We start from the raw sequence: 19,556 nt of genomic DNA on the forward strand, positions 1-19,556 counted from the left end.
TTTTGGCAATAAAGGCCAATTTCCTTTGGGGGAACTACAAGACGTTCTTTGACCACAATCAGGTTGAAGGCTGAAATATTAACCTAGGTGCTACGCTTCTTTGTGGTGTTGAAAATGACCCAGTCTACACAGATCAATTGTTCTTTTTCCCTGGAATCCATCCTTAAACATAGAAAGCTAAGTCAGCATTGTGCTGGGATAAAACTGGAAATTAGTTGTTCCTGTGTTTTTTAACCCAGATCTTGGGTGTCCATGACTATTGATCTTTACTCAGCTGGGTTTTCTAGACTGTATTATTTTTGTGAGACCTGCTAAATGCTTTCCATTGATTCCCTTCTGGCTTGAATTACTTACAGTGGATTTCTATTACTTATAAAGAAGTAATTTTAATCAACATGTCCAGATTTAGTGTCCACTCCGCCCTTTTGTTCATTCTTGAGAGTTTTTTTTTTTTCTTGATATCTTCCAAGGAAACCATCACTGCTATTCCAAAGAGATTTAACTTGCCTCCTTCGGATTCTCTAGCCCAGAGCTCCTTCTTGGTCAGCTCCATAACTCCTGGTATAAAATACCTAGCCTGTGCTCTGATTAGTGTCTTATTGGAGATTGGTATTAAGTGTATACTAAAATTTTATAAGAAAAATAATAAAGCTATTCACAAAAGAAAGATATGCATCCTCCAACAAAAAGCTTATCTGAATGTTAGTATCATCTTCTGCTTCATCCCATGACCTTGCATTTAGCATTTAGGCCATACCAACCATTATCTCCAAGCAGACTGCTTCATTCAGAACTCCTTGCACTTACAACAGTATTCCCTCAGGCAGAATATATTTTTTCATTTCTTCTCCCAATCTCTGCTTGTAAACTCCATACCATGTGCCTATCACAAGTGGTCAGTGTGTAACTTTTATGGGATTCTTTATTTTCAAGGCACTGTGCTAGCTTTACATGGATTATCACATTTAAGTCTCATTAAAACACAATAAAGTAGGTACTATAAAGACTATGTTATAGATGAGGGAACAGGCTTTGTAATACCATGCAGTAGGGAAGTAGCAAAAGTTGGATTTTGAGTCAAAGCAGAGGTAGCCTAAGGATTGTGCTCCTAATAACTACCGTAAACAGACTTTCTATGTAGTCAATGGTTATTTATGTGTCTATACTTAAAACACAATTGTGTGTATACTATATGTAATTGTGTATCTACTGGTTTTTGTTAAAGAACTTTGGTTAATAAGAATTTTATTCCTCCAGCAAATCTTATCTGACCTCATTAATATTTTTAATCATTTTCGCTAGTCGGCAAGTGTATCATATTTTTTTTAGTTCTTATTTCATCTGAATTTTATTATACTTAGATCTTTATATTTCTGCCTTTTATATTAAGCTTTAAGCTTCTTAAATTAGAGCAAAAGTTATAGCAGGAAAAGTATGGGATATATAGGAAACAGCATGAGCCCCCAAGACAGGTATGTCAGGACAAAAATCCCAGATTTTAATTTACTACTAGTGTAGCCTTAAAACAAAGGCTTCTCTCTAAGCCTCAGTTTTCTTATTTGTAAAAGGAAGATCACAATATTCACATTTCAGGGTGTTAAGGAGCGTCTTATTCATAGCAGGTACTGAGTAATTACTTATTGAATCAATGTTTTTTAAGGCTTCAATATAAGCTACTAATCCACTTAACTTCCACTTTCTTCTTTAAGATCTTCCAGATCTATCTCCCTTATCCCCTTAGGATCTTTCAAATTATAACATTATGCATTTTTTGCATTGTACAAAGTAATGATAATGTAAAAATTTCTAAACTTTTAATATATAAATCTCAAATGATTACAACAAAAGTAATATATAATGACTACTTGTGAATGAGTTAAAATGAATGAATTAACTTTCAGTGTAAATATAAATATATACAGGACTGCAAAACTCAGTCTCATTATCTTTCAAAATATTTTGGCCTGTGGACCATAGCAATATATGTTTTCTTCCTGGATAATTGTAAACAAAATTTTAATTTTTTTTTGCACTACACTTCTGCACCTTTCCACCTACCTGCCCCTCTTCCACATACAACACTGCTGAATCATCCTGTGTGGTTAAAGTGTGACCGAATGTAATTTAGTAAGGAGAGAGGTGAAGTGACACGAAGCATGAAATTTAAAAATGAATGTCACACCGCTTTTCATATTGAATACTTAGCATTAATTCACATTGCAAGCAATTCGATGCAAATATTTTGTTGCAAAATAGAGAAAAGTAAAAGACTTCCTTATATTCACTGCAGTTGTGGGGGAAGTTTGAAAAATTGCTATTCAAAGTATCAGACACAGGCGCTTAGCTATGTACTGAGATTCAACTTCTGGCAATTTGAATATATATCCCTCACCCAATTATACTCACACTATTAACTTAGGGCACTGGCATATCTGGTACCACATGGATGCACCTATGTGATTCAGACTGATTTCTGATGGAATCTTATAAAGCTACAGTCTGGGTCCTTAGTTCCAACTCTATCTTGTATCCTTCTTCCCCCAGGACAGTCTTTGCTTTTTGCCAGCTCTATTCCGTTTTCTATTTTTTTTTTTTTTTTTAACTTCGGGAGAGAAGAAATCAATCTAAACTGTTTGAAGGTAGGAAAAAAAAAGGATGAAGGAAATAGAAAAGAAGTGTCAATGGGTACTAGAGAATGTTTTTAATATCTTAGTCAGACTGGCAAGGCATTACTAGAGATATTTCCAAGAGATATTTACAAAACTGTTTTTCAACAATTAACATATGTTGTTGGCATGTGAGTTTAGTAAGTCAAAATATAGGCTCACTGTCACGGACTCAACTGTGAAATTATTTCTGAGCTACCTGGCTTATATAATAAATCCTATCTTCCATCCCACATTTTCAAAATAATTTGGTCTCTTATAAGAAAGACTTCACATATCTATTTATACATTATCTCCATCTCAAGTATGGCACTTTATTCTTTTTTTTTTAATGTTTATTCATTTTTGAGAGACAGAGAGAGACAGAGCATGAGTGGGAGAGGGGCAGAGAGAGAAGGAGACACAGAATTCAGAGCAGGCTCCAGGCTCTGAGCTGTCAGCACAGAGCCCAATGCAGGGCTCAAACTCACGACCTGTAAGATCATGACCTGAGCCAAAGTCGGACACTCAACTGACTGAGCCACCCAGGCACCCCTCAAGTATGGCATTTTAAATGCTTGATCACAATTTTGGAGTTATATGAATTATAACTTCAACTCACACTTTAGATAACAAAGCTTATGGGATACATGAATGATAGATCATAAAGAAATTCTGCTAAATTCACATCAATAAAAACCTAGATTGGAAGAATTCTCCTCCTTTGGTCATATAATCTAGACATACCACTTAATGAAAGTACATGAGGTATCAATGGTATGCCTTTGAAGGAATATAGGCAACTGGACATTTAAATTCTTTGCTTGTTAACAGCCAGACTCACTTCCTCAAAGCCATAAATCAAGTCCTCAAATGTCCTTCAGAATGTTGGATGAAAGGAATAAAAGCAATACTTTAGCTCCCATTGCAATCCACAGACAGTAATATGTTGGATTTTTGGCTAGGCAAACTTTTGATTTTGTGGGTTTCAGATCAAACTTAGTGCTTTCTATTTTATGTTTGGCACCATTCAAACCAAAGCTTTGAGGCTTTTACACCTTGTAAAGCATCAGGTAAAGCATCAAAGGATAAAAAAAATTCAGTGCAAACCACTTTGGTACATTCATTTTAAAGGCACATACACCTATGTCAAGTTGTAATGTGAAGCTGCTTATTCCTGACTACCCATGAAAACAGAACTATTTTCTTTCAGAAATATCATTTAATATTTGTCTGCTAAGACCTACACTTAATACAAAGGAATTTACAATGAGAAAATTGAAGTTGACAAGCTCCTATAAAAAACAAAGTGAGCATAACTGACTAAAAACAATTGTCATCCAAATTCTATGCATCTGATTAATTTTTTCTTAGAGTTAATTATAAAATTGATATTAAAATCATATTTTAAAATTGTAAAAAATTACAACTAGGGCTTTCTTTAGGTTTTTTCATTTCACCCAATTTACTCATTAGCAGGGCCCATACATTATAGAAATGTGTATTTTTAATAAATTTGTATTAAAATACTCTTCATTGGGCTCCTTAAAAATGGCTGTATCTGATAGGTAATCTGATTCAACTTACTTTACTACCAAATAAACCACGTTCTCTAGAAAGTTTGCACATGTAAGTACAGCTTTCATTTACTAATCTTTTCTATGAGACACTAAAATATTTTAATCTAACCTGTCTACCTAAAGTACTTATAATCATTTCATTGCAGTTAACTCTATCTTACACAAGCTTTAAGACGAACTAAATTTTCAGACAAAAGTAGAAAAAAAATTCACTGCAAAATATTTGAACTTTGCAGAACAGTTCCACAGTTCTGGGAAATAACTGATATAAATAGAGACAGAATGATTTTAAATAAAATAATTAAATTATATTTAATTACATAACTTTGTTATTTATTTGTCCAAGACAGTATTTCCCTCAAACACTTTTAAGCGGAATACAAAATACATAGGTAGCACACACTTTGTTTCATGATTAGTCAGGTGTGTATTATGTATTGTTTGTTTCAGTGGATAATGGACATACATATACAACATAAAAAGCTAGCCTATTTACCATACTGTAGATAGTGGAAGAAGACACTAGATTACTCGGTCGGAGGCAAAGTATTTTATTATTTAGGGCAAAGAAGTACCTAGAATGTAGTCAGCCTGATGTTCACACTGCTTCCCCACGTCCTGTAAGTTCCAGGATGGTGGCACGGTGCCGATGGTGGATACCTGCCCACAGAGTAGGTTCTGTTAATGGAGAGCTAACTGGGTTTACCACTTTTGTAATAAACCAAAGGATGTCTGATTTTTGTCCCGAGAAAGATGTTCCCTCATCCCTCATGGCTGCTCACTGCAAATACAACCCCAAGAAATGACCCAAATAAAAAGCATCCAGAGATTTCATTTTTTGGAATACCTAGCAATAATTTTAAGGGACCATGGCAGATCACCATTCCAACAGACTATATATGTTTGACATTAAAAAAAAAAATCCTTTTAAAATGATATAGATTTACAAACAAAATAAAACTCACAGAAATGAAAAATACCATTAAGATAAATTCAATGAATACATTAAACAGAAGAGCTGAATAGAGCAGTAGTAAACTAGAAGATCAGAAGAATCTATTCAGAATAAAGCAGAGATAAATTCTGAAAAAGAGGGTAAGATAAAATAATACAATCAAAAGATCAAACATTTAATAGAAGTCAGTAGGAAAGAGAAAATTAGGTAGAGAAAGTATTTAAGAGATAATGGCTGAGGGGCACCTGGGTGGTTAAGCATACAACTTCAGCTCAGGTCTTGACCTCATGGGTTCATGAGTTTAGGGCCCGAGTTGGGCTCTGTGCTGACAGCTCAGAGCCTGGAGCCTGCTTTGGATTCTGTGTGTGTGTGTGTGTGTGTGTGTGTGTGTGTGTCTGCCCCTTCCCTGTGCATGCTCTGTCTCTCTCTGTCTCAAAAATAAACAAACACTAAAATATAAATTAATTAACTAATTAAAAAAAAGAGATAATGGCTGAGAATTTTCCAATATGAACAAAAGACATCATACCCATATTAAAAAAAAAATCCCAAAGAATCCTTGGCAGGCTAAATAAACTGCAATCTATAACTAGGTTCAACATATTTAAACTATTGAAAGAGCCAAAGGGAAAAATTAAAATAAGCCAAAAAGATGGCAAACAGAGAGACTTCTCACAAAGAACATGCAGTAAGTTAACATCTGAATTCCTAGGGTTAATTTGGTCCATTTAACAATCAATAAAAGAAATCCACTCAAGTCAAGATATTTGGTGCTCTATGGACTTGCACAGAATACAGAGATGCTCCCTTGGAGGATTTATATAATGTACTACACAATCTTCTTGACATCCGCTTTCTCTGCGGGTTTTGCTTCTCTTCCTCTTCCTCTTCCCATTCTCGTATTACCCAAAACCAAGAACCTCTAGGCTTTGAAATACAGTCACTGCTAGAGTCAGCTCTCCCATCCACTCCCAAGTTCTAGCTTTCACTCTAATCTGGATAATTAGAGAACATCTTCCCATCAAATAGAGGATATTCCTGAAATGAAATGCTGCTGAAATAAATTCTGGTTATTTTATATTTTTTTCAACTCACAACACACATACAAATTTATGCCGCAATCATTCAGTCAATGTAAAGTTATTCCAAAATTGCATCATTAAGAAAATATGGATGCTATATCTGTGTGTGTGTTTAAATTTCTCTCTTCTTCAAAACAGTAACAATAATACCAACCTAAATAAAGTCTTACTTTTTTCACTTGCAACTTCTTCAAAAATATTCTATTTAGAGATTCTCTATATCTGTGTTCATGGAATTTTCTCCTTTTTTGGCCTGATCTTTGTTTTGTTTCTTCGTGCTTTTTTGGTCATGAAATGAAGTACTGAAACATGAAAGCTTTTATGTCAATTTGGCTTGTGTGTTACCTCATAAAAGAGGCCATATAGGAGATGTGTGATTTTTTTAAAGTTTATTTATATATTTTGGGAGAAAGACAGCATGTGTGCATAAGCACAAACATGGGAAGGACAAAGAGAGGGGAAGAGAGAGCCTGACATGGGGCTCTATCTAATGAACTGTGAAACCATGACTTGAGATTAAATCAAGAGTAGACGCTCAATATACTAAGCCACCCAGGTGCCCCTGAGCTGTGGGGTTTTGAAAATATTGTGTAAGCAGAGTTTCAGCTTTCTCATTATTATAATAGTGATGACTGTTTCACAGGCTCTTTTGAGAATTAAATATTTTATCACATAAATGGCTCACGTTATAGTGTATGTTTATTAAATGTTAGGTACCTCAGTGTATGTCTTTCCTTTACCTTAACTCGTTTCAAAAGTACTTGACAGCTTTACTGATTTCTCCCAGCCCAAGCTTTTAATCTTAGGCTTGACCAAAGCATTCTTTTCTTTTCTAAATGAATAATGCTATCCATGCACATGACTTTTAGCCACTTTATAGTGAAGGTATCTTTATCTTTGTATCCAGCTTTGGTATCTTTTTCCCTCGTGAATTATAAGTCATTTAGAAAGTTTTGCTCATGTACAGCACAGGCAGACCCATGTCATCATCATTTCATCAAGACTCATCTTCCTTATTGCAGTAAATGACTTCACTCCATAGCCACTTTTTTAAAAAAAGTTCTTTTTTAAAGAACTGCAAAAGGTTTACACAATTCCTTCCTCTCCCCCACTTTCCACATAGAATCAGCAACCAAGTCTTGCTAATTCCATCTTCTTTTTTTTTCTTATTTAAAAAAAAAAAATTGGGGCACCTGGGTGGCTCAGTCAGTTAAGCGTCCGACTTCGGCTCAGGTCATGATCTCGCGGTATGTGAGTTTGAGCCCCGCATCGGGCTCTGTGCTGACTGCTCAGAGCCTGGGGCCTGTTTCAGATTCTGTGTCTCCCTCTCTCTCTCTGACCCTCCCCCGTTCATGCTCTGTCTCTCTCTGTCTCAAAAATAAATAAACGTTAAAAAAAATTTTTTTTTAAATTAATGTTTATTTTTGAGAGAGAGAGAGAGCGAGCGAGCAGGGGAGAGTTAGAGAGAGGAGACACAGAATCCGAAGCAGGCTCCAGGCTCTGAGCTGTCAGCACAGACCTGATGCAGGGCTTGAACTCATGAACTGTGAGATCATGACCTGAGCCAAAGTTGGATGCTTAACCGACTGAGCCACTCAGGCGCCCTGCTAATTCCATCTTCCAAATGTTTCTCAAATATGTCTTCTCTCTTATGCTCTTGCATACATAATTTCTCAGCTGCAGTACACCAATCACCTATCTTCATAACACCTGTCTTCAGGATAAGTTCAAGTCACCTTCCATATCATTGCCAAAGCAATCATTCTAAAATCTAAATGCATTCCTCTACCTGGAATATTCATTCCTCATATTATGTTTCTCCTAAATCACTATCAAGTATATGGAAAAACAAAAACGAAAGGAAAACAAAACAAATCTGTAAAAAGCAACTCAAGGATTAACTTCTCAGGAAACAGTGGCCTTATCCTCCAACCATGGATTTGGTGCTGCATCTTGTTAGTATGACAGGAACAGGGATATATTTTTCAGGGACAAATGAACATGCTTATCTTTCTCAGATTGTATTTAATCATATTGTGAGTAGTGGTATAATTTTTTGTATGTCTCACTAGATAAGGAGTTTTCTAATGCCATGTGTAATGAACATTTATGCAGTGATTAGTAATTGCCAGGGAGTGTGCTAAAACTATGCATGAATTACATCATTTAATCCTCATAAAAATCCCTGTGAAGCAGGTAGCATTATTATGAACATTTACAGATGAGGAAACGAAGTCACAGAGGTTAAGTAACTTGCTGAATGTCACTTAGCTAGATGGTAAAGAAGAAAAAATTCAAACTTAGAAAAGGTAGATCAGAGCTGCTTCTCTTAACAATTATACTATACTCTCTCCTTTAGAGATCCAGAGCCACTTCTTTGTTTCTATATTTCCAATGCCTAGTACAATACTAAAACAGTAATTGACATTTTGTAAATATTCACTGGATGATTATTACATAAATGAATGAATGCAAATGAATGAATAAATAAATATTTTAATAGAGTGCTTTTTGCTTTGATATACTAGATTTGCATTAAAAATATTTGGCCAGAGAGCAAGCAACTGTCTGCAGTTAAAATACTAATAAAAAACTGTTTGAGTTGGGGCGCCTGGGTGGCTCAGTCGGTTAGGCGTCCGACTTCGGCTCAGGTCATGATTTCACGGTCCGTGGGTTCAAGCCCCACGTCGGGCTCTGTGCTGACAGCTAGGAGTCTGGAGCCTGCTTCAGATTCTGTGTCTCCCTCTCTCTCTGACCCTACCCCATTTATGCTCTGTCTCTGTCTCAAAAATAAATAAACATTTAAAAAATTTAAAAAAAAAACTGAGTTAAAAATTTTTTAAAAATAAATATATATTTTAAAACTTGGTAGTATCCTTATAGTTTATAAAGGTTTAAATGACTGCTGTGTTTTGAATAAATATTAAGCCTGTTTTATGCTTAGATTCAAAATATAACCATATACAAAATGAATCTGCAAAATTGTCTTTGCTTCCCTCCTCCCACTGACAAATTTAACGATTTTAGAGATGGTGACCATGAGCAGCCTAACAAAATACAATACCATCAGATTCCTCATCTGTAAAATGAGGACAATGAGCTATGGAGTCTCAAAGGTCCCTTCTAGCTCCATCATTTATAATTTTCTGACTTAATTTATATCATATGTTTTACTAGTGCACAACATGTTTTCTTTTAGTTCCAGACTAATTTCTTCCTTTTTCTAAGTCTATAGACTAGTGCTAATTGTCATGCCTAATCTATAGGCCAATTTGTAAGGGAAAAAAATCCATTGGGGACATTGCAAAGAATCCACAATTTGCAGAGGGTAGAGTGAGAGACCTGCTGTGCCTGGATTGAAACAGCTGTTTCAAGAACCTTAAGCATCTGGGGAAGTCATCCAGAGAAAGGCCATCCACTGTGCTTTGATCTCTCCACTGAAGCACTGCCTGCCCATATGCTTGGTGAGAGTCCAGCCTGTTAGACCCATGCCTAGGGCTAGCTTTCCCCCTTGTTTCTGCCCAGGAAATGGCACCAAAGTGTTTCTAAAGTGTAAGTGAAATAAAATTTCATTATGGTAGAGCTTTGTATGAAACTGAGGTTATATGATATTACATTAATTAAGCTGAGTAAGTCAACATTGTGCTTTATAAGTGAATAAAAGAGAAAATAAAAAAGGATAAAAGTGCAATGTTTAAAAACATGTGTGCAGAACTGGATGGTTTTTAAAATGCTTCTCGAATATTTTCTCCTTTAATCCCCATAAGAATCCTCTGAGTATACTCTAGTTACTTCCATTTTACAGATGGAGTAATTGATTTTCAGATAGTTGCTTAGGAGCCCCTAATTAGCAAACATGGGGTCTGGGCTCAAATTAAATCTCCTGTTACAGCTTTCTTATCCTTTCCATCCCTAAGCATTACCCTAAGAGAAAGAGTGATAAGATAGATATACTCCAGGCATATTTAACTTCCTAAAATAAACTGTATTCATATATAGAAGGAAAACATTTTTTTATGGAATGAAATGTAATTTTAATTGGCTGTCATTTAAGAGACAATTTTATAAAGCTTATTTCTCTAAGAATGCAAATTATTTTTGTAATATTCAATTTTATTATCTATCAGTATAAACAATTAAGAATATGATGGGGCACTGAGGATAGATACTAATCAAATATTGCTTGATTCATACAAAAAAGACATTTAAAGTCTTAAATGCAAACATTGCGCCTTAAACCATGCAAAAAGTCAAGGATATCTCTTTGTCAGGACCAACTCATTTTGTATACCAACCTTTGTCCAGAAATCACCAATTGCCTACCTTACCTAGTCTTCTCTTGTTTACTAACAGTACCTCAAATAAGTAAAAACACATTCTCCAGACTTCCTAAGCATATAACCTGAGTTGCACATAGTAGTTGTTGGACGGTTCCAAAGTAAGTTCTTTAAGTGTAAAACACTCACTGGAAAGAGTATTTTGCCTTTGCCCTTTTCTCTTCTTTCTGAATGCAATGTGGGTATGGTACTGGTTGTGGAGCTGCCATTTTGGGGCTACAAAGAGACATGTATGAAACAGGCTGTCTGGTAAGGATGTCTGAGAAGAGAAAGAAGAAACTATTGTAATGGATAATGCAGCCACTGATCCTGTCCCAGCTTGCCTGGCTCTGGGCTTGTTGCACGATACAAATAAACTGATATTTAGCTAACTGCTATTATTTGGGTTCTCAGTTGTATACAGCTGAACATAATACCTGACATATTTACCTTGAACCAATCACTATATCCAGGAAGAATAATGGGAACTGACTGGCTTACGTCCATCTGCTGCCTCTCACCTCACTAATTTCTGTCCATTTATATATATATATTTTTTAAATGAAGTCAATCAGGGCCCACACCACAAAAACCATATAGATGTTATCAAATGGGGAAAAATCCAGTCCTCTGAGAAAGGGACAAAGAAATAATGAATGATGGGTAGTCTCTCACAAATGTCCACTATAATATCCCTGTACCATAATTTCTTTAGTTCTCACTTGGGGATACCTAGACTACTTCTATTTTGTTATTATCATAAGCAACGCCTTATTAAACTCTGTTCTAGATAAGTCACGAGCCTGTGTGTGTGTGTTTGTGTGTGTGTGTGTGTGTGTTTTATTGTTGCTTTTTTTTAATAGATTATAAGGAAGAGAATTACTGGTACAAATCTTATTAAATGTTTTTATAATCCTTGATATATTTTGCTAAGTTGATTTTAATAATGTTTGTTTCAATTTAAACTTCTGCCCCAAGTGTATAAGAATGCTCAAAGTACAGTTACCATCATCATCACCATTTATTTCTATCATCATATACACTTTGCTTAGTTGTGAATAAAAAAATTATTTTATATATTGAATTTATTTTCTTTGATTTAAACAAATATTTCTTAGCTTCTGAATAGTACTTTTATTTGTAAATCATGAAGTAGTTAATAAAAATTTCAAAGTACAAGAAGTATAATTTTAAATAAATGTCAACTAAAATCTCCATGGCAGTGCTTCTCAAACTTGTGTGTATATCAGAATCACCTGAAGGGCTTTTTTCCCCCAGCTTTATTGAAGTATAAATGACAAACTTGTATAGATTTAAGTTACATAATATTATGATTTGATATACATGTACACTGTGGAATGATTACTACAATCAAGTTAATTACCACATCATCACATCAGTTACCATTGTTGTTATGTGTGTGATGAGAACACTTCAGATTTATACTTTCAGCAAATATAAGTATACAATAAAGTATTATTCTGTACATTAGATCCCCAAAACTTACTCATGATAACTGAAAAGTTTTTTTTCCTTTTAACAAACATCTCCCCGTTTCCCCCACCTCCCACTCCCTGACACCCACCATTCTGTTTCTAGGAGTTCAATTTTTTTAGATACCACACATAAATGAGATCATACAGTATGATCTTTCTCTGGCTGGCTAATTTCAGTTAGCATAATGCCCTCTAGGTTCAGCCATATCATCACAAATATACATCTATATATCACATTTTCTTCATCTATTCATTCCTCAATAGACAGTTATGTCATTTCCATATGTTGGCTATTGTGAATAATGCTGGCAATGAACATGGAAGTGCAGATATCTCTTTGAGATACAGATTTCATTTCCTTCAGATAGATACCCAGAAGTGAGATTGTTGGATCATATGGTGATTCTATGTTTATTTTTCATTTTAACTTTATTTCCTTTTTGTGAACATTCAGTTTATGCCCTTAATTAATTTTTCTAAAGATTATATTATCTTTGTCTAAGGATCATCTTTGCCTGTTTCATATATGCTAAATACAATGTTTCTCTTTTTTTTTTTTTTTTTACATTTTTTTAAATTTATTTTTGAGACAGAGAGAGACACAGCATGAGCAGGGGAGGGTCAGAGAGAGAGGGAGACACAGTATACTAAACAGGTTCCAGGCTCTGAGCTGTCAGCCCAGAGCCCGATGCGGGGCTTGAACTCACGGACCGCGAGATCATGACCTGAGCTGAAGTCGGACGTCCAACCGAATGAGCCACCTAGGAGCCCCAATACAATGTTTTTCTACCAGTATTTAAAACTTCTCTTTTAGGGGCACCTGGGTGGCTTAGTCGGTTAAGTGTCCAACTCTTGATTTCAGCTCAGGTCATGATCTCACAGTTGGTGAGACAGAGCCCCAAGTCTAGCACTGCGTGGACAGCATGGAGCCTGTTTGGGATCCAATCTCTTCCTCTCTCTGCCCCTCCTTCCTTCTCAAAATAAGTAAACATAAAAAAAATAATAAAACTTCTTTTAATATTTTGAATTTTAAGATTTCAAATTTTAAAATAACTCAAGCTTATGAAGTAGCTTTTTGTTCCTACATTGCTTTTACATTTAATTATAAATAGATAAGAACTCATTTATATTTTCTTTTTTTAATGTTTATTTTTGAGAGAGAGGGAGGGAGACAGAGGATCTGAAGCAGGCTCTGCACTGACAGCAGAGAGCCCAATGCGGATCTTGAACTCAAGAACTGTGAGCTCAAGACTCTAGCTGAAGTTGGATGCTTAATGGACTGAGCCACCCAGGAGCCCATCATTTATATTTTCTTATACTAAGATACTTTATTAGTTTTCAAAAACAGCGTCTTGTTTTATTGATCATCTGTATGCATAGTTGATTAATCTGATTTCCCTTTTTAATTTTTAAATTTTTAAAAACTTTTACCACTTTCTTTTCTATATTTCCTTTGGGTTGATATGTTTCCAGCATGTTGAGGAAAATGCTTATTAATGTTTAATATTTCCTATTTTCTAAAACAAATTTAAAAGTTCCCTCCAAGTCCCTTCAAGTTCTTATTTAGCTTCATTAAACTTCACACATCATGGTGCTGTTCAATCATGATCAGCTGGTAGCAGTTAATAGAGTATTTTACCCATTCACTCTTCGTAAACCCATTTTTATATTCCAGATCTATAGATGAGAATACCTGTTTAGTAGCGAATTACTAACATTATGCTGTAATCACAAATGTTCCTCCATGCGGAGTTGATATTTTATAATTTAATAACACTTTCTTTACAACCTGGAAACAAATATTTGTAAATATTGTATGTATCTTTGAAAGGAATGAGGGGGAGGGGAGTAACATTAATAAGATGGTGAAATGGAACGCTCCAGACTCTCTCTCCTCCCAAGTACGGATGCAAGGAATAAACGGCTACATGTGTAGGACCAATCTATGAAAAAAATCCAGGAATAGCTGAGAATCTCCTACACACTCAGTGACTGAGAAAATACCCACAGTGAAACAGGTAGGAAAAGCTGAGACACACTGGCATCTTAAACCCCATCCCTGGCACAGCACCATACCATCTAGAAAGCGTCCCCAACTCCCAGCTTTTTCCTGAGCAGTGAAAAGTTGACACCACGCATCCAATGCACCTGTTACCACCTGAGGAACGGACCCCTAACTCGTATTTCTGGGAGCTGACATTCACTAGACCCCTGGGACCACAGACAGCATAGATACCCCTTTAAACCCTTGCAAGACCACGTAGGGCTGCTAGTCCGCAGGGCTCTGCGCACAGCGAGCGAGCCTGCCGTAAAGCCCAGCTCCCAGCTTCCCCCTGGAAGGGGCTAGACTGCACGTCTCAAGTCCCGACTCCTCCGACTGCTGCCGGAGGGTCTGGTTTCCAACTCTCCTACCTTTGGCGGCACACAGTGTCCTCTGGAAGCTTGGCCAGTGACTGGTTGGTGAGACTCCACGACCTCGCCACCCACAGCTCGTTTTCTGTGGTGAGTGGTGGGAGTCGCGGACACGCGAGGTAGGTGGGGCGTGTGGGCACTTCCGGTGACTCCCACCTCAGTCCTCCACTGGTTCTTCCAGGGATAACAAACAAACCCTTTAGCTTCTACCTGGAAGGAATTGGACTACGCTTCCAGTGACCTCACTTTTCCGCAGCTGTCCGAAAGGCTGGGCTTCTCCCTGTGTCTAGGAAGTCCTGCGTCCGGGCCTGTGCTAGTCCCTCTGGTCTCCGGTAAACGAAGCGCGCTTTCAAATGCCTCTGGAGGCCTACTGTGACTCCGGTCCTATCACGCCCCTGCAATAACACCCATCTCCTGGCCTCTCCCTACAAGGAGTTAGACTGCACATCCAGTACCCCACCTTTTCCAGCTGCCTCCCCCAGAGGTCTGGCTCCCACCTGGCTTGTCTCTGGCAGGTAATCACTGGTCTCCAGGGAATTGGAAATGGTGGGTGAGCACTTCCTGCAGCACCCCTCCTGCCCCCTTACTCCAGAGATGGAACCAAGCCTTCCGTTAAGGCACCTGTCTCTGAGAGCTCCTGGGGCCTGCCATTCACTTGTCCCCCGGGAGTGACAGGAGAGCACAACCGCGGTGCGAAGTGGTGTTGAAGGATCCTTTACCTCAAAACTCGGGTTCCTTGTCTCCTGGCTTTGAAGAATAAAGTGGACACAAAATGAACAGCAGACAAACGTTTAGAGTATAATATTGGGAAGAATTGTATGAAAGCTCTCTTCAGAGGGCGGACATTATAAGGTGAATATCCTAGACTATAGGCAAGGGTCCTTGTTTTTATAAGGTTCCGGTCACCCCCTCCCCCCCCCCACCATTATTGGCTTGATAGCCCTAGGTGCTGGGTGGTCCATTCCTAATTGGCTATATTCCATTGTGTGAAGGGTTGCCTATGGTCTTATCATTCCTAGTAAGGTCTCCTACTTCTATTTAATTAGGGCCTTTGTCAATTTCCTGAGGGGACCCTCAGGGGGAGTAGGTGGTGTCTGTTACATTCTCAAGAGAAACCTTGTGCCAGAGGGAATTTGCTGTAGTCAGACACTCAGCATTGTTCCAAATTTTGTGTTTTTCCCCACCCAGGGACCTCAGGTCCTATCATTTCCCTCTCTGCCTATCTTATCTGATCTTTCCCTGAGTGAGTTGCATGTGGTCTGAAAAAGAGTGCAGGCATCTGCCATAGCTCCTTTCCCCAGCTCAATGCAGAGTGAGTGTAAGATAAACTCCAGCTCCCAGGTTCTCCATGAGGAGAGAAGCAACTGGACCACATATCTAGCACCTCAACTTTTCCAGCTGCTTCTGGAGAGGCTGGCATCCATCTTGCCTGTCTCAGGGAACTGAAAGGACTTGGCACACCCTAGTCTCCTGGGGAAGAAAACATAACTGTGTGGGGAGATGGTTAATTAGCTTGACTGTAGTAATCATTTCATTATGTGTGTGTATCTCAAAACACCATGCTGTACACCTTAAATACATATATATATATATATATATATATATATATATATATGGTGTTTAAACATTTTAAGAAGGCAAACAAATGTGTATACTCAACTTGTTGAGCAGTGTTACTTATATATGTATTAGAACAGTTCATAAGTTGTGTTGTTCAAACCTTCCAAAATGTCAACTGTTTTCCCTATCTATCATTTCTCAGGATTTAAAATGTCCTTTATGACTTTAGATGTCTTTTAACTAACAACCTTTTTCTATCATGAATCACATCACATTTGTCAATAATGTCTTTTTATAGGAGAGTGGGGAAGACAGCATTATGTATATTTTTACAATTTCTAATCCCACTCCTTTTTCGAAACTCTGCTGCTCACATGACATCTCATAGATAACATCTTTTATGCTGCCCATTGTTGCAGGAGTTTTTACCTCAATACCCAGAATGTGTTGTCTCACCACTCTGAAGAATGGACACAGATTAAAATGAGCAGCAGGCAGAAGTTTATTAGAGTAGAAGATTAGAGAGTAAGAACAGTATGAAAGCTCTCTTTACAAAGAGGGGATATTCAAAAATGAATACCTGTGACTACAGGCAAGGGACTGTGTTTTGTAGGGTTTTGATCAGGGGCCCTTGTTCCTTCTCAGGTTCTACCCTTGTCTAGGTAACTCTAAATGCTTAGTCATTCCATTTTGGTTGGCTCATTTCCATTGTATGAGGGGTGGTCTGTGAATGGTCACTGTTCCTTGTGGGTCATGTGTTTTATGGTCTACTTATTTTCAGTCGTGTCTTTTGTTTGTCAAATTCCTAGGGGAAACCTGAGGGAGTAGGTGGTGTCTGTTACATTCTTAAGTGGAATTTTATTCCTGAGGGAGTGTGCTCAAGGTCAGATGTTCCCAGAAGAAATGTTTTAAAATGTGTTTTCCTCCACCCAGGGACCTTCAAGCTTTAGCCTCTCACTTTGTGCCTACTGAATCCCATCTTTCCCCATCATACCATAACTCATCCAAACCCTTAATATTTTTAAAGCCCCCAATTCTCAGAAATTGACTTCTGAGACTCTTACAAGAGAATGCTCCCTTGTTGGAAAACTGCTTGTTGATATTAGCAATAGCAAGACACATTTCAATATAGCATATGACTTATGTAAACCTGATTGTATTTATTTTTTATTTTTTTAAATGTTTTTATTTTTGAGACAGAGCATGAGCAGGGGAGGGGCAGAGAGAAAGGGAGACACAGAATCCAAAGCAGGCTTTAGGCTCTGAGCTATCAGCACAGAGCCTGACATGGGGCTTGAACCCACAGACTGTGAGAATCATGACCTGAGCCAAAGTCAGACGCTCAACCAACTGAGCCACCCAGGAGCCCCTATGTAAACCTGATTTTAAAAGCATATCCTGGGGCACCTGGGTGGCTCAGTTGGCTGAGCGGCCGACTTCGGCTCAGGTCATGATCTCACAGCTCTTGAGGTCAAGCCCCGAGACAGGTTCTCTGCTTACAGCTCAGAGCCTGGAGCCTCTTCAGATTCTGTGTCTTCCCCTCTCTCTGCCCCTCCCCAAGTCGTGCCATGTCTCTGTCTCTCAAAAATAAACATTAAAATAAATAAATAAATAAATAAACAAATAAATAAATAAAAGCATATCCTCAGGGCTCCTGGGTGGCTCAGTAGGTTAAACATCCAACCCTGGCTCAGATCATGATCTCATGGTTCCTGCTTTGGAGCCCTGCATTGGTCTGTGTGCTGACACTGAGGAATCTGCTTGGGATTCTCTCTCTCCCTCTCTCTCTTCTCCTGTCTCACTCTCTCTTTAATCTTTCAAAATAAATAAACTTAAAAAATAAAATAAAAGTGTATCCTCATAAACAAATTTAACCTTGATACAATAATTTACAACCCCAATTATTTATCTTAGGTTAACCTTAAATATCTATCATAACATAAGAGATTTTACTTGGTTCCTCCAATTTTTAGATCAATTATATATTTATTTTAATCAGTCAGACTCATGGACTGATTCTCAATGATAAACACATGGGAGACTTAGATTTAAGCCAGCAGGCACTTTAATACTTTCACTATGAGGATTATGCCATTGCTTTTTGAGGGACTGGAACACTGATGTTCATCATTCTTGGCATCCCAGCCTGATATAAATGTGCATTGGACTGAATTCTAATCAGAAGTTTCATGAGGGATAACACACAGTGATTAAGTTATAACTTTTTCTAAGTTTGATGACTGCTTTTTCCCTTTAAATATACTCTAACCATCTTGATTGGATTTGAGGATATTCCACATATTTATAAATTGTCCCTGAGGATGAGATACTTCTAGGATGGCACCTCTCAAATCATACCTCTTGATTTTTTCGTCTTTTCTCTCAGTGCTAATCTTTTATTGAAATTAAAGAGACACATCTTTCAAACTCATTCTCAAAATTTTCACTTGATTAATTTAAGTCTTCTTCCTGTCCTTGAGCTTCTACAAGTAAATCAGAACACTTCAGATTGTTTCTTGACCTACAACTGGCCTTTGATAACATAGAGATTTCACTAAAATAAATGCTTTTGATATGCATTTTTAGTTTATAATCCTTTAAAATATATTGAAGCACTAATTGAATATGAGTTAAATACATTTTATATATATGTTTTCAGTTTTAAATAATAAAAATTATTTTCTTGTATCACATCATTTTCTATTCAACATTCTATAATTCCGTGTTTGTGATTGTATAATTGTAGAGTCCTTAATAACAGCACTGTAAATCTTCAAGATCTTTTAATGTTTTATGTATACTAACTCATCTTCTTCTCATTCTATTTTACAGATGAGGAAATGAGTCAGAGTGAAATCAGATGACTTTCTTAGGTCACAAAACTTAGTAAGAAATGAAGCAAGGATTTAAATCTGAGCAGCCTTGTTTGGAGTCCACTGGGCTTTTTTGGAACTTTTGGTGACATATGATAAGCAACAGTAACTCAAACTACATATTAATACTCACATAAAAGTATGGAAAGCTTGTCATAGGAATATAAGACTCCAAAGAGAAAAAATATAATATTGTCTTGGAAGTAGAATGACAACATACCAAGCAGGGGTAATATTTTTGACAAGGTAAGTGTAAAGTAGGAACTTAACAGTTCTATTCTTTCTACTACTTACTAGTGTAGCTTATTACTCTTTCTCTTTTTTTAACTCCAAAATATTTTTAAAGCTGTCTGTAAGGATGCCACAATTGCTCTTATCATTACATATCTTTTTTCCTGAAAGTTTTAGACAATAATCAAGAAAAACTAAAAAAAGAAACAGATATTTGAAAGAAAAATAAAAATTATCATTAGTATTTATAGAAGTGATTATATATTTTTAAATTTCCAGTATAGTTAACATATTGTGTTATGTTAGTTTCAGGTGTGCAATACAGTGATTCAACAATTCTATACATTATTCAGTGTTCATCATGTTTATCTTAATCCCCATTACCTATTTCACCCATCCCCACTTC

General features: G+C 36.9%; 1 long non-coding RNA gene across 1 annotated transcript; it reads left to right on the top strand.

Annotated features, from left to right (window-relative positions):
• Positions 1–7,441: 7,441 nt before the first annotated feature.
• LOC121029166 (uncharacterized) lies at positions 7,442–17,601 on the top strand. Its single transcript, XR_005789624.1, has 3 exons — positions 7,442–7,471; positions 11,759–11,760; positions 17,476–17,601. It is a non-coding gene; the product is annotated as an uncharacterized LOC121029166 (long non-coding RNA).
• Positions 17,602–19,556: the final 1,955 nt, after the last annotated feature.

The sequence above is a fragment of the Herpailurus yagouaroundi genome, unplaced genomic scaffold, assembly GCF_014898765.1.
Source record: "Herpailurus yagouaroundi ecotype Mexico unplaced genomic scaffold, PumYag 139, whole genome shotgun sequence".
Taxonomy (NCBI): domain Eukaryota; kingdom Metazoa; phylum Chordata; class Mammalia; order Carnivora; family Felidae; genus Herpailurus; species Herpailurus yagouaroundi.